The sequence below is a fragment of the Empidonax traillii genome, unplaced genomic scaffold (genome assembly GCF_003031625.1).
Source record: "Empidonax traillii isolate 1590-97213 ecotype Southwest subspecies unplaced genomic scaffold, ASM303162v1 scaffold286:size1162393, whole genome shotgun sequence".
NCBI lineage: Eukaryota > Metazoa > Chordata > Aves > Passeriformes > Tyrannidae > Empidonax > Empidonax traillii.
In genome coordinates this window covers 214,077-229,820 of record NW_020955479.1, presented here as the reverse complement: position 1 = coordinate 229,820, position 15,744 = coordinate 214,077, and the positions used below count along the sequence as shown (strand labels likewise).

At 52.5% G+C, this 15,744-nt stretch overlaps 1 protein-coding gene across 4 annotated transcripts in view; it reads left to right on the top strand.

The window, feature by feature from the left end:
* The first annotated feature begins 5,910 nt into the window (after nucleotides 1–5,910).
* CACNG5 (calcium voltage-gated channel auxiliary subunit gamma 5) overlaps nucleotides 5,911–15,744 on the top strand; it is a 14,652-nt gene continuing 4,818 nt past the window's right edge. The window contains exons 1-2 of one of the 4 annotated variants that reach the window (XM_027890391.1): nucleotides 5,911–5,945; nucleotides 10,884–11,209. The gene's annotated coding sequence lies outside the window, so the exon portion shown is untranslated. Of the gene's footprint in view, nucleotides 5,946–6,303; nucleotides 6,417–10,883; nucleotides 11,210–12,053; nucleotides 12,094–15,744 lie in introns of those variants that run through there. The other 3 variants (XM_027890390.1, XM_027890392.1, XM_027890393.1) reach the window with 3 other exon arrangements.

Sequence of the window (15,744 nt, the reverse complement as noted above, 5' to 3'; positions counted from 1 at the left end):
GGGCCTGGGACATTTCTGCGCAGCAGAACAGGGAGTTTGGGGTGACACCGTTGCCCTGAGCTGGTGCACATGGAGGGTCTGTGCATCCAGGGCAGGAGGAAGGGGGTCCTGAGCTCTCCAAACTGCCAGACCTGCATCCCTGTCCCCTTGGCTGGTTGGGAGTCATCCCTAGTTGTGGTCAGGCCACCAGCAGCATAGGGACGGTGGCTTTTGGGTGGGAGCTCATTGGAAGTGATTCTCTGAACACCCTCCAGACTCATCCTTGGGCAAAGCCAAGTCTGGCAGAGCGTGGGTGGGTGGAGATGGACCCCCCAGAGGTGTGAGAGCCCCTGGCCACCCCATGGCCACGGTGTGCAGCCTCCCCCAGGGGTGGTCCCGTGGGAAGGGAGAGCCCCTCAGCTCCCACGGGGCTGAGTCAGCGGGAGCAGCGGGGCGGTGAGAGGCTGCGTGGGGGACTCGGCTGCTCGAGTGTGAGGCTCAACAACACTCTGCCTGGGTGGGGAGGGAGGGGACAGTGTGTACAACTGTGCATTTTTTTTTTATTTCTAAGTAGGCAAGATTAGGCTGGTGGTGCTTGGAAAGATTAAGAGTGAAAGGCTGCAGGAGAGAGGCTGAATCTCTCCGTGCCTGTCGCATCCCAGGCGTGAGAGGATCTCCACCAGGAATGTTTCCAGCATCCAGCACCCCATAAATCACAGCAAGTACCTGTGGCTGCCCCTCCCAGCCTCAACTTCTCTTTAGAGCTTTGGGTATTTGATTGAGAAATCTCAGAATACTTTCACAGAGCTGGCGTGTGAGCTGCAAATAAAACCATCTCCTCTGAGAGAAGCTCGGGTAGCTGGAAAATGATGGCTGCATTAATTACCACAAGGTAATTATAATCCCACCTGCTCCCTGGGGAGCCATGGGAAAGCAAAGGCAAATCAATCAGGGGCCCAAATCAGGGCAGCTGTTGCCACGGGTGGATGGGTTGTCCTCAAAAGGATCATTTCCCCAACTGCATCTGTCACTTGTCACCTTCCCAAAGTGATGCTACACCCCAAGAAATGGGGATGTGTCTGGGAGAACAGTCAGTGGCAGGGCTGGGTCCACCGAGTTACCTGCTAACATTTATTTTTTGCCTCTTTTTTTTTTTCCCCCCTGCTTTCCCTGGAGAAGGAGCATGGAATGAGGCAGATCTCATGGGAAATGAGTCAGTACTGTCTCCTTCTCAAGGGACTTGTCTCATTTGCTGCCAGGGTGACAGTGTCAGGCACCAGCTGCCACTTCTAGTGCTCATTACTGGTCCCTGAGTCAGTGCCTGACATCCTACCCCAGGAGGTTGTTGCACAGACTGATGAAGGAGAGGAAAAATTCCAAAACCAATTTAAAGCACAATACCTGGGTGAGGAAAAAGAAACAACCCCCACAGTGGAAGTTTGCTTAGGAGTGTTTTAGATCTTATTCTTGCCCATCAGGGCTGGCAAAAACCCCCCATCTCTTCACATGCTGGGAATGAATTTCATGTGTGTGAGTGTGAGGGAGTGTTTGCTCCACATCTGTGCTATCTTTCCTATTTTTCCTACTTGAGGACCTGATCCATCACCCCTTTCCTCGCTCCTCTGTTCAGAACACTTACTAAAACTCGATGCCTGTAACAGGGAGACTTCCTAATCTATATAAAGCACTCTGCAACAATTTATATAAAACCTCATTAAAGCTTCAACATTTTCAGTGACACCTCCAGAAACACTCTTTTAACAGGATTCATTTGCTTCTCCTACAAGTGTAACAGTGTCTGGGACACTGATTAGGTGTGATTTCAGGAAAAATCCATCAGAAGGATTTATAAAAGCAACCAGCAAGGAGTGCGAGGGCAGAAGGAGGGGAAGGCCAGTGGTGAGAGCATCCCAAAACTCCTTGGATCAGTTCCTGGTCATTTTGGGATAAGTCATTTAGCATTCTCATGCCTGATTGACGCTAACATCATTAAAAGATTGGTAATGAATTTCAGGGCTATATAAATCACATTTAAAACTATTACCCTTAATAGAAGCCTTATGAGGCTTTAATAATTAATGGCATCTAAACTGCTTTCCCAAACATGACCTTTGGAATCAGATTGCTGTGGCCAGAGCCATCCCTCATCCTGCAAGCACCTGCTTTCCAGGCCAGCCTGGGAGGCTCCAGTGGGGCTGCTCTGGGGGAACCTGGAGGGGTCCAGCCCCAGGGAAAGCTGCCAGGGGGAGAACCTGCATTGGTGAAATCTCCACTCCTACTGCAGATGACAGAAAACACCAGGAGTGAGAGCAAACCTGCTGCCTGCCAGCGTCTCTTCCAGCTTGCCCTGTCGGAGGGCTGGGATGGGGGCACTTCATGCCCTCTCGGAGCTCCTTCCCTGCAGTGTGGCAACGCTCACATTCCTGGACTGGCCCATCCTCATCTTTGGTCAGCTCACTTTGGACCCACGTGACTCCAGGGGGTATTTTCTCCTGACTGCAGTGGGTAACTCGGGTCCACACGTGTGCCTTTGTGTTCCTGTGAGTCAGAGCTGCTCGGGGAGGCTGCCAAAGGCCCCACACGGGGTTTTTCGGGCTGTTCACGGCGTGTGGGTGCTGAGATAAAAATAATGTTGCACCTCTCCTTGTGCTTCCTCCCAGGCAGAGGGGTGTGCAGGGGGAAACAGCAAGTGGAGCTTCAGCTCCAACAGCCCACGGAGTTGATTCCTTTAATTTAGTCATGGTGCAAGCGGGATGTGGAAGCATTTCCCGGGGAGAGGATGGTGTTCCTTGGTGCCGTCGGTTTTCCCTTTTTTTTTTTTTTTTTTTCCTGATTTCAGTGTTTGAAAATTGAGATAATAATGTTGCTGCCGGGATAAGGAGCAGAGGTTGTGCTGACTCCTGCCACAGCAGTGCATCCCAAGGCTGCATCTCAGCTGAACAGGAGCCGTGGTTGCTGCAGCTGTGGATCCCAAACCCAGGCTGCTGGTGCCAGTGTTGCAGCCCAGTGTGAAATACCCCACAAACACTCTCTCGTGAAAAACTGAAATCTCAAAAGTCTCTCTGGCAGGTGGTTCCCAGCCCTTGGAAGCTGCACCGTGGCTCTCCTGAGCCTTGTGCTGGGGCTGCTGCACATCCCTGCTGTGCTCCAGCGTCTCCCCAAGCCTCCCCCCGGCCGTGCTGCCCACGAAATGACAAAAAATAGCAAGTGCTGAGGCAGCTGGCAGGGAGCATCCGTCACCTCCCACACAAGTCACAGCAGCTCCAGCCCCAGCGTCACCAGCTCCTTGCATTTACCTGCTCGCTCTCCTTTCCCCGTCAAACACAACAATTCCCGGTACAGACTGTGCCCAAAACGCTTCCCACAGCCTGATGTGCAGGTAGAGCTGGTCCACAACCCTTTGATGCCAGACCAGAGCCACACGTGGGCTCAAGGGGTGGCTGCCCTCAGGTGGATTTGCTGTCTGAGTAACTCCATGTGGAGCAAATCTGAGGGAGTGGGAGGGGAGGCAAACCTGAGGTTTTCCGCCAGTTCGTGGCCTGAGCTGACAGGACCAGGCCTTTCATTGTGCAACAACCTGAGTTCCTCCAAGGTGACTTCTGTTGGAAGGGGAAAGACCAGGGAAAAGGTTCCCTGCAGATGTCACCTGCAGGAATCAGACACTTGTAGCTGAAAGGAGATGAGCCCACCACCCTCCACTGCACCAGGGAGAGCTGCTGTAAGAAATCACTTCTGATCTGAGCCCACTGATGAAGTTCAAATCCCTCCTCACTAATAAGATTGGACCTTGGGTGCAGCCTAAAAGCTGCTGCTCAGGTGTCCATGAAGCTTCAGAGCTGCTGTGGCTGGGTCAGGCTCCAGCCCTGCAGGGACCAGCACAGCTCTGTCACATCCTGAGGGGGCCAAGATCCCACCTGGCTTCACTTGCCCTCGAGTGGCTGTGGAGGAGGATCCTCCTCTCAGGGAGGAGTTTAGCAGGAACAGTGAAAAGCGGGGAAGGCAAAGTGATGTTGCCCTGAGGTGGCATCAGATGTGGAACAATAAACCAAAACAGATGTTTTTGCAGAGTTTGGCAAACTCCTAACCCACGTTTTGGAGGAGGCTGAGATGATGCAAAGTACTAATTGTCCTGCCTAGGACAGCCATGCCAGGCTCCTGGCATGGGAGAAGGGGGTTCCACTTCATCTTCGCTGCTGTTTGCCATCACCAGAGAGGTACATGTTGTGGGGATGGAATTCTGCACAGCTGCTAATGGAGTAGGAGAGCTCAGCTGTGATTTTGAGAGGCATCACTGCTGCTCTCTGCCCTCCTGGCCTGGAATGGCTGTGGGAAATGCTCCTGGGGTGAGTGTTGGCCTCGTGCACGTGCTTTGCCAGGGCAGAAGTTGCTGTATGAGAGGAGCATCAGCAGAAAATCCCAGTGTTTTAGCCCGAGTGCATTTGCATAAAAACAAAGGGGAGGGGAAGAAACCGAAGCTGGAAATGTGTATTTCTAATTGATTATATGCATGGCTGCTGGGGGCCTCTCACACTGTAATGGTTAATTATGTCACTGTGTGTGCTGCAGCTTTATTCACGCTGTATTCAAACAATCCTGCCCAGAGTCCAGGCAGCAATACAGCACATTGTCTGTCTGGAGAAAAATGAAGCCCTGCTTTGGGGTTTTTTTTGTTTGTTTATTTGGTTTTTTAGCAATACAGAGAAAAGAAAAAATTATGAACAGCCAGTAACTGCGTTAAAACTGTGTACCCTGGCAGCACATGGTGAACATCCAGGTCTAACCTGCCTCCTGGAGCTTTGTGGCTTTATTGATAATTCCCTTCTGATGAGCTCCATCCCAGGGAAGCCTCCTCCTCCCCGGGGCTGGAGGTCCTGGAGGGCATCACCCCTTTTCCAGTGCCGAATCCATTCTGCTGACCAAATCCCTGCCTTGCCCTTGCTGTCAAAACCCCTGATGGATTTGCTGCCTCCAGTTCTCGCTCAAATGTGAATGAGAGCCCAGGAAAACGTTCTGAATTCGCTATAATTTAAATATCACTGTAACTTTGCATGAAGGAACACACGTGAGCTGCAGTCCCTCAGAGACAAATAACCAGTGTGCTCTGGCTGCCAGTTGGGGTTCTGTTGGGAGGGAGGTGTTTACCAGCCTGGATCTCACTGGAACTTGCCTAAACTGGGCCGCGCCGTGTTCTGGCTGGAGAAATCAGAGCTCACACATCTCCACGGGATTCTGTAATTTCTGTGACTCAAGCAGAGCTCAGCAGGCCCGAGCACAGGGCTCCATTGATTCCCAACAAGCCGCCCAACAACACCTCCTCCGCATCTCAGCTCGCGCTTTATTTCGGGTTGTTCTATTTAGGGCAGTTGTGTTTTTGCTGCCCTGGGGACGCCCCTGCAAAGATGCAGCACGTTTTTATCCAGAGCGCTGGGAACGGGCCCCTGCATGGGATGAGCTCTCCCTGAAGGAACTGCCCTGCAAAATTCCAAGCTCCAGGTGCTGTGCTGGTGGTCCGTGAGCTGCCCCCGGCCCCGCTGCCAGGGCTGGCAGCTCGTGGAGCTGCAGTTACCACATGGCATGTGACCCTTCTCGTGTCCTTCTCGCTGTACCCAAAGCAGTGTCCCGTCGCTGGACACCTTGATGGAGCTGCATCCTCGTTCTTGGCTCTGCCACTCTTTTTCTATGTGTTTTGGCTGAATCACTCAGTCTGGCTGTGGTTCCCAGAGCCCACAGCATCTTTCCCTGTGTCCCTCTCTCCTTTAGCCCTGGCTCTGTCCCTGCTTTGGTCCCAGCCTTGCCAAGCTGGCTTTCTCCAGCACACTGGCTCGCTGCCCTCCAATCTTCCTCACTGTCTGCTGTGTCCTTAGCCGTGGATTTGACACGGGAGCCAGTTTGCCCTTCCCCAGCTCCCAAAGGAGGCACGTCCCGGGAAGTGCTGCCCACCCAGCGCTGGGAGCCTCGTTTTCCAGGTGTGGGGTGCAGAGGGGAGGGTGGGAGCTGCATGGAAGGCAGGATGCACAGACGGGCAGGGGCAAAGCCGGTTCCCACCCCTGCCCCGGTGGTGAAGTGGAGCCACCACCAGCCTGAGGGACTGGGGTCAGATGGATGGAAAGGAAAGGACCGGAGGAAAAGAGGGGGGAATAAATGGAAAGGGTGAAAAGGGAGGGAGGAAAAGGGAAAGGATGCATAAAGGGAAATGGTGGGGGGAGGAAGGAGAGGTGGATAGAGAAAGGAGGGAGGGAAGGGGGAGGGAAGAAGGGGAGGATGGAGAAAGGGAAGGAGGGATGAAGGGAGGGAGGGAGGGAACGGGGGCAGACGGGAGGGAGAGGTGGGCTGGCCCCGCCGGCGCCATGTGATGCCCTCTCCTCCCCGGGCTCTCCCGGCGCGGCGCGGAGCGAGCGGAGCATCCCCGGGGCTGCCGAGCGCGTCCCGCGGGGCCGGTGAGTGCCGGGCTGGGATGGGGAGGGCAAGGCCGGGGCTCCTTCCCGTGTCCAGGCCAGGCTGCCCCTAGAACGGGGGGAAATAGTCCTGGAGTCAGCTTCGGGGGGGGGGTTCGAATTGGATGTAAAACCGTGAAAGTTTAAAGCCGAGGAAAGGGAGACCTGGGAGGCGCCGCCCGGGTGCGGAGCCGCAGGGCTCGGGGCAGGTGTTGCCTGTGTTTTCCATATTCCCCTTGGAGTGGGAACCGGCCGGGAGGGTTGGGGGGCACCGCCCCGGGCAGCATCTGCAGCATCCCCAGCGCGGCCCCGGATACTGGGAGCGCTGCGAGCCCCGGCAGGGAGGGACAGACAGACCCGGGCGAGGTGCCCGTGTGCCCTGCCCGGGCACCGGCACCGCTCGGGCGGAGGGGTTTGGCTTCGCCAGATTCCCGACGGAAGGACCTGAGCACGAGGAAGCCAGAAAATCCTGGCTCTTCATCCCTGGGCTCCTCATCCCTGGGTTTTCCCCCGTCAGGCTGCTCAAACAGGGGCCATCTCTCGGGCACTGTGAGCATCCCCCTCCTCGGTGGCGAGTTTGGAACGTTCAGCTGAGGAACGCGTGTGTATTTTTCACGGGGAATGTAAAATCTGCTGGAAGTCAGCCCGGGAATGTTTTCTCCAGGGTAGCAAACCCCTTGGAGAGAGGAGTGTGAATTTGAGCGAGGCTATCTGAGAAAAACCTGACCTGGTTGTTAAGTGAAGTAAAGTAGAGGGATTAAAAATAAATAAATAAATGAAAGCTGGATCATGGGTTACCACACGAGCAGGGAATGGGGACATGGAGCCTGCCCTCACTTCTGCATGTGCCACTTATTCATACCCTGTGGAAGGTGGTGAAATGTGAAATGTGGTGTCTCAGCCACGGCGGCAGTGAGAAGGGAGGGTCTGACACGTCCTTTGGATGTTGATTAATTGCTTGGCATTTCCCAAAAGTTTCTCAGCCCCTGATGCACGATGATGGCTTTTTGCAGCTTTTAGGGTTGGGTCTCCCAGGCAGAAGCAGCAGGAGGCTCCTGGGGGTGTCCAGGGAGCAGGTCTGATCTGTGGCACCGCTGTCCCCACTGTGTCCCTTGAATCCCCCAAACCCCTGCGGGGGAGAGGAGGCCTCGTCAGAGCTTTCAGGTGTCTAAAAGGTGCAGGTGAGCCTGTGGAAAGGGCAGCAAGGGTGTTGCATTCGCTGAAGGTAGCACTTCTTCAGCAAGAACCCTGCAAAGGAGTGGATCAGCTAAAGAGGAGCGTTCCTGCTGAGTTTTGTGCAGCAGCAGCAGGTGCTGGTGGCACGACCCAGCCTGGCAGCTCGGCTGGAGGAGCATCCCCATGTTTCCATCACTTACTGCCCTTTGGTTTCACAGGTGCCTTGTGTCTGTCCTCCCTTCAGAGGTTCATCTGCTGGGTTTTAGGGGCCCCTTTTCGGTCTGTCACGCTAAAAAAGCCAAAGGGCAGGAGAGTGGCTCCCAGCAGCCCTTCCCTCTGCCCTCACACCTTCCCCTCAGGCTGCCCCACGTGGCATGCAGGGCACAGAAATGCTTCTGTGTGTGTGGCTCTCTCTGATCCCTTGCTGTATCCTGGAGCTGTTGAATATATTCATTGAGCTGAGTGAATTCCCACCTGGCAGCATCCATACCGCAGCATTTGCAGCTTCAGCTTTATTTATGGAGAGGGGAGGGAAGATAAAATACAGAAGGGGAAATAATGCACAAGCCTGCAGAGACTTTAATGGTATCAGGGAGCTGGGAGCTGCACAAGGCTGGAGTGAACACTGGGAGCTTTTCCTAAGTCAGCTGGGAAGATTTAAACCCCTGGCTTGAAGGTGGCATTTTTAAAATAACTAGATGATGGAGCCTATGTCAAAAGTTATCTGGCAGTCTAAATCTCACTGAAATTAAAGGGAATTTTTTTTTTCTGGATGTATTCTAGAAAAGATGGTTTGGGGCCAGTCACACTGATACTGTTGTATAGTATTTGACATTAATAGTAAAATATTTACTGGGAAAATGGAATTTGTCAAAGGACAATGCATATACCATCATTAGGCTCAGAAAATGGGCTGTTACAGGTGAATGGAGTTTGTGTTTGGTCCCTGTGGAAGACAGGACTTGCAGCTTTTCCTTTATTATGAGGGAGGTGTCATTACTCTTCAGTGAAAATCCTCATTAGAGGGGTGCTCAGGGCTGCACTGAGGGGGTTATTGGAGCAGCACAGCAGACAACATCCCCTGACCCAGGACAACGTGGGGATAATTCATTTTCCCACTTGGTGCCCATCCAGTGCTGCTTGGTGACATCCCATCCACAGGGAGCATCCTCAGGACTGTCAGGACAGGACCTGGCTCACCCTCCAAGCCTTACAGGTGTCTGCAGCAGCTCTGGCTGGGAATTTCAGGTTGTATGCAGGTGGCAGGAGAGGTGCTGCTGGGTGTGTGCCACGGGAGCCAGAACCTGGTGGTACAAAGGGACAGTGGGAGAGGAGTGTGGGTAAACACCGGGTACACGCAGGGCAAGTTTCACCTGGTGGTTTTCCCTACCCTGCCTGCCGGGACATTTACCCCTAAATCCTGGAATGGTAACAAATCCTGCTAAAATCTGGGTGGTAGAGAGTTCAATACCTCCAGTGATGTATAAATACTTGCCATGTACATGAATATTCCTGACCCAACAAGCTGTACAAAGCAAAGACCTTTCCCACGTGAAGAGGGGACCAAACTTTGGTGGCTGCTCAGTGTCAGACCTGGAAAGCTGTGCACGAAGAAAGGCATCACTGAGAGCTTCCAGGGAGCTGTGTCCCAAACTGGATGGAGCAGCTGCTGTATTTGGTGACTGGGTTTAATGGGAGCCACGAGTGGTACTTGGGTTCTGAAGTTGTTGGCCCGAGGTGTGGATGACACAGCCCTTCTCCTGTTTCTTTACACCACCGTTTCAGTGCTCACAGGCTCTGTGGTGAAGCTGGTTTCCAAGCAAGGGAGGGGAATGCAATCTCCTGGCTAACAAGGCACTGCCCCGTGCTATCAATCATCTTTAATCACACTGAGGGGGACGCAGGTCTCAGCAGCCCTGGCCAGCCTGGCCAACGTGCCACTTGTCTGCAGCCCTCAGCATTCCGAGAGCCCAGCTTTGCCTCAGGGATTTCTCACTTTCTCTCATTCATCACACTGAAAATGTTCATAAAACCCCTCCAGCTGCCAGTGCTGGAGAGAAGAGCGGAAGCAGGGGAAGAGCTGCTGATGCTGATGCTGCTGCCTCCCCTCCCTGGCTCAGGTACCCCGGACACGGGGGAGTAGAAGAGTTTTAATTAGCTCTTGCTGCTATTTTTATCTCCTAGCTTGCTTAATTTAGCTCAAGCTGTCATGCACCGATCGTTAAGGGGAAAAGAAGGAACCGGGGGTGTTGGCCCCTCTCTGCTGAGCAGCCTCAGCTCCTGCACCTGGGCTGTACCTGGGGCTTTTCTTAGACCTGCAGCAGCTGTAAAAGTTTATAGCCTGGAGACACTTCATGTGCTGGTGTTGGTAATAACACGACTGCTGCAAGGCTTACACTGAATGGGGATGTTCTGCTCACACCCACTTCACTTTAAAACAGCATCAGTATCTTACAGAAGGGGTGCCTGAGGTCTTCAACCATGCCATTACCTGCCTTGCTGCTGGAAGGACACAGAGACCTTGAAAAGCTGCCATGTGCAAGGCAGGGGCTTATTCTCCCCTTTTTAATCTACAAGGCTATTGTAGGACTTTGAGCCATCGTAAGTGACATTTATTTGGAAGTGAACAAGAACCGACTGTTAAAGCTTGAACATCCCACCAGAGCAGCCCGAGCTTGGTGCTGGTTGGTGTAAGGGGGATGCCCACAGCTGAGCCAGCTGCTGCCCCTTATCCCTGCCCCTGGGTGTGCTCAGGCTGCACCAGCTGAGGGAAGCACTGCCCTGCAGCCAGATGAGGGTCACTGGATCGCTGGGTTACAGGAGTTCATGCATTTAGGATCTACAGCAAAGCCATAAGAGGTTAATGGGCAGGCCCTGTTCCCACAGCACACAGCAGAGAGGTTCCTGCAGCACAGCCCCCAGCTGCTGTGCTTTGCAGCACTAGATGTTTCCCCCTTTTTATTCTGCTTTTGTAGCTCTTTGTAGGGTATTGAAACCAGCAGTTTGACTGGGGTCCCTGACTGTGAGCACTCTGACACACTGTGAGTAGGAGAATACTGTGCCAGATTTGAGAGAGAGAGGGAGGACGTTGGGAAGGGCTCTGCAAAGGACAGGGCTCAGCTATTGTTAGGGCTGGAAACCTTGAACAGATAGATATATATATATATATATATATAGTTCAGACCTGGAGAACTGGGCCTGGGTGCGTGGGCAATATTGCAAGCTCAGGGTTTTGGTTCCTATTTCCCTCTTGGGAAATGTACTTTGTGTAACGTTTTTTCTGCCAAACCCCAGGGTAGGAGCTGCAGTGGATGCAGAGACCTGCCTGTCACCTGCCTGTCCCCGTGTCCCAGCAGCCTGCAGCCCTCGTGGGAGTCCATCAGAGGTGGAGAGCTGAGGCTGTGCCCCCTCTTGAGGTCCGGGATTTCTCCTCTGCTTGTCTCCAAAGCCACCCCACTCCCAGCTCCTCCCAGACCGTCCAGCAGCAGAAACCTCCACCAAGGACCCTCCTTGCTGTGACACATCCTTGCAGTCAATCTGCCAGAACTGAACTTCCCACCTTCAGCCTCGTCCCAGCTTTTCCACTTGCCAAAGCGTTGCTTCAGCTGGGGTTCAAAGAGGTAAGAGCCTAAAACACCAAGGAGAAAGGAGACGTAGGTGGGCTGGGCTGTATAAGAGGTTTTAGGGGAGGATATTTGTGGATCCAGAAAGGCCATGTGAATGAGACCAGCTGTACACACACATGGACAGTGCCAGCAGCCTGTGAGCCAGGACCATCAGGGCTGCTGGGTCGATGATTTTATCTGCTGAAAGTTTCTGGCATCACCCAAAGCCATTAGTGTGACAGAGCTGGAGCAGAGCCACGAGTGCAGCAGCGTGGCAGAGGTGGCCCGTTCAGGAAAAGGGTCTGCTTTGAGGGCTGGGCTGGGAAGTAACTCTCTCTTGCTGTTTCTTTGACCTTGGGAATATCATCTGATGTCAGTTTAAGAGGAAAACTCCCAAGCAGTCTCACTGATAAGATCAGTCAGTGGTGAGCACTGCGGTGCGTGGGGTCGCACGTCGTTCCTTCCAATTGCTTTTCAGGTGTTCCCTGTGTGTGATGACAGGCACGAAATTAATGGGCTTGTGATCACTGTGGCTCAATCTACATTTAAATAACTCATCACCAGCCTTCTTTTTATTCATTTATTTACTTTCAAGCCCTCTCTGGAGAGCCCCGAGTGCCCATTGATCCCGTTGGTAATGGCAGAGCCGTCGCTGGAGCTGCTGCTCACGGCTCAGGGGAGGCTTTCAAGCCCACTATTGATCCTTCTGAAGTTTATGGCTGCTCGTAGTCACAGTCACCAGCCCTCGTTCAAACTGCCACGAAGGTGGGCTGCCTCATTTCTTAGCATGAGGCTAAACCTCCTCCACATGGGAAAGATTTATTTCTGCACTTAATTTTTCCAATACATAATTTCTCTCTCCGAGATCGAGCTGACGGTTTTATAGGACACTAATGCAGGTCTGTGAAAGCTGCCTTGTGTATTTCTGTTTTCCCCTGTGCCAGTGGAGGTGGTGGGTGCCAGAAGCTCAGGACAGGGCTCCTGGGAACCCCGTGGACCAGCTCCAACCCACATCCCATTTGGCTGTTTGCCTCTCAGTGTGCCAGTGCAGGAGACACTGCTTTTCTCTGCAGCCATCCCTGCTTTCCTTCAGCTGTTACATGGGACCAGAGCAGTCCTGTGCTTCCCTCCTGCCCACAGTACACCTTTTCCAAGCTTCAGGTGGGACTGTCACTTCCCAAGCTATAATTCCAAAACCCAAAACTGTCTTTCCCAGTCACGCAGTTTTCCAGGTGTGACTTGTGGAGCTGTTTCTCCTGCATCCCCAAATGGAGCAGTGGGCACTGCCCTCACCATCTCCTCCTCTTCCTCTCCTCAGCTGTGGCTAAAGCACTGCCAACTCTGAAAAGTTCTGTTCTGAAAGAGCCACTCTCCTTGACCTATTTTGTTTTTTGCCCACATCCATGGCCTGCGTCGTGTCCTGAGGAAGGGATCAGACTGCTTGAAGGCCCTTTATTTTTAGCCAGCCCAATTTTCTTGTTGCAGCTTAGTGGGAGCTGGTCCTTTCAGCTCAGCTCCATCACAGCTCACGCTCTCCTGCATTTGATGGCTCTTACCCAGGCCCCTGATGTTCTTTGTGCATCCACTGCTCACTCAGTGGGTTTCCTACTCCACTTTCACAAGCTTAATTCCTCCTCCTTTCTGTTCTGCTCAGCCTCTCCCACTACTCCAGGTCCATGGCTTAACCTCTGATTTCCCTCAGCCCCAGGTTTGCAGCACAGACCAGGCACAGAGATGGGTTGCCAGGCTTGCCCTGGATCCCAGCACCCTCCACAAACAAAACCTTCCCTCCTGTCTGCTCCAATAACCTTGGCAGTGCCTCCCCTCCTCACAAATGTCAGGAAATTGGAAATGATGCTCTAGCCACATAAAAATCAATAGCTGCCTCCTTGGCCTGGCTTGGCCCTGCTCTTTCTGCCTTCACCCAGGGCAGGAGAGAGCTGCTGTTTTCCACTGAACTCGGAGCAGTGATTTACTGACACGCCCCATCCTGTCCAGGCAGTTGACCAGTGATATATTTATTTTTCCCAGCCCATCCACATAGCCCAGAGCTCTGGCTTGTGCTCAGTGTGAGGTCACAGAGGGGTGGGCTCAGAAAGCTGCCCAGGATATTTTCTTTCTGTGACTGTGGAGAAATAGGTAAGGACTTACTCCCAGATCTGGGTGAACTGTGTTAGGAGCAGTGCCAATATTCATTTCATTTCCCAAAGGGCTCAGTCCCAGCAAGGGCCATGTGTAGTTTCCATCAGAAGCTGTGGCTCCAAGACAAGAAGAAATTCATTACAAGGGCTGCAGATTACATTGCAGACTGCCTTTATTGTTCCCTGGACTGCTACCAGAGGGCACAGCATGATCGAAGGAGCAGGAACAGTTCTAAAGTCCCATTTCTTGGAAATCTTTTGGGCTTCATTCATTTAATTTAAAATCCAGCTACTGCTGGAAATCAAACAGCATCACCTCTCCAGCCGTAGGAAGCATAACACAATTGATAAAGGTCACTGGGAACTAAATCCTTGCTGAAAATCAAGCCAGTTCCTGTTTGTGTCCTTGCAAAATCTTTCTCCTGGGAGTCCTGCTAATTCTCCAGGTGCTGGACACGGGGGGAGGTTTGTTTTGAGCAGATGCTCTGCACCATCCCTGCCCCCTGTCCCCCATCCCATCGGGTTGGATCCTCCGTGTCAGCGAGGCAGGAACAGGGATCAGTCTCTGATGCCTCCCTGATTACCTGGAAATTGGAGTGTGAGGGAGAAAAGGAATGAGGCAATTGAGAGGCCCAGCCCCTCTCCCTGCTGCTCACGTCACCCCCAGGACCAGTAAACGATACCAAATGGGTTTATTTTCCAGTGCCTGATGTTGATGGACAACAAATCACAGGAAATACTCAGCTATTTCCCTCTGAGTGGCTTTATCTGGACCTTCACATACTCCCTACTCTGATTTTTGGCTCATTATTAATGAGAAATGTGCAGGGAAGATGGTTGTTGACGATACATGAGCCAAGAATAGATTCCAGTTCCTTTTACCATTTTGGCACCAAAATGCCAAGAGGGATGAGACACCCTGTAGTAAATGCTGTTCATTTTGAGGCAGCAACTAGAAAATATGGCTCTGGCTGGGTTAGGGAGATGAATGGATGAGCCAGAGGATCTGAGTTCTGGATAGTTGATTGCGGGGCCAAATGGGAATCCACAGAGATGGGAAGTGGCATATTCCCTGGGAAATGGCAGGTGTGGAGCTGCCCCACAGCCACCACTTTCCTCTTTAGCTGCTGCCTCCTAATTCTTCAGAGAAAAGAAAGCCTGAGCATCTCCCCTGTACTTTGCTCCTCACTCCCCTAGCAGGAGGGTGCTCCTCCTGGCAACACATCCTGCTGTTCTTGAGCTGAACATTAAAAATGAGGCTGGTTAGCAAAGCCAAAGGTAGAGGGAAAGCTTGCAGGAGTGTGAGCTGGGCTGTCTGGAGACAGCAACCCCCTTCCTGTAGGTTGGAACCTTCTGGGGAGAGGCACAGTGTGAACGTAGGAAGAGCCAAATCCATAACTTCATATGGAAGAGAATTGTCAGAGCTGTTGCAGCGCTTGAGGGTGCAAGTACATCTGCTTCCTACCAAGATGTACTTGTCTGCTTTGGATTTGGGGTCAGATGCAATAATTAAAGTCTTTCTCTCCCTTTCTCTCTTTCACTCAAAGATTTGATACTCTTCCAGCAGCATTCCCTGCTTTTCTCTCTTATTGCTGCCCAGAGCAGCGAGCTGGAGGGGCAGACAGGCCTCGGATATTCCATCTGCTCGGTAAATGCCGTTCTTTGGGCTCCACATGAACTAAAAGTTTCCTTCATGTTGATCTTGTAAGAAATTTGCTGCGAGCCCTGCCCAGGACGGGGTGTTGGGGATCTTTGTGCTCTGGATTTGTGAGGCAGATGTGCTGGGGAAGGGCTCTGCAGGAGCATAAGGTATGGAATATTGGATGTTCCCTGAGAGCACCCAAGCAGCAAGAATCCACTCTCAGCATCATCTGCTTGTATTAACCACGAGGGAACCATGGCAGACCGTTATCTTGGAAGGCTTTGGGTCTAAAAGTACAAGCTGTGAGGACTTTTGGCATGTCTGAGAGTCACTGTAAGCCAGTATTAATATGTTTGCATCAGAGGCACTTGGAAAAGCCACCCTCCTCCAGTCTGCTCACCCGGCCGTGTCGGAACAGCGGGCTGTCATCTCCCGGTCCAGGCAGGATTTGTGTCTCGTGATCTAATCACTAAACCCAGCACCTTCACCACGGGGATAACAGCAACAGGGCTTCTCTCCAAAGAGCCCGTTCACCCACGTGCACCCTGATGGCAAGCACAGGCTGGATGGAGCCACTCCTGAGGGGAGCAGTTTCAAAGGGAGCCCAAGGAAGATGCTTCCTGATGCTAAATCTGGTCGCTTTTGTTGTCTTAGGTGGGTTTATATGTTTTTTTCCGTATTGTTTGCTGTGCTGAAAAGCAGCGAAATGTGCCTTGGAAAATATATGTGACACGGCACTTATGTGTGATTCATCCTGCCTTTCTAAA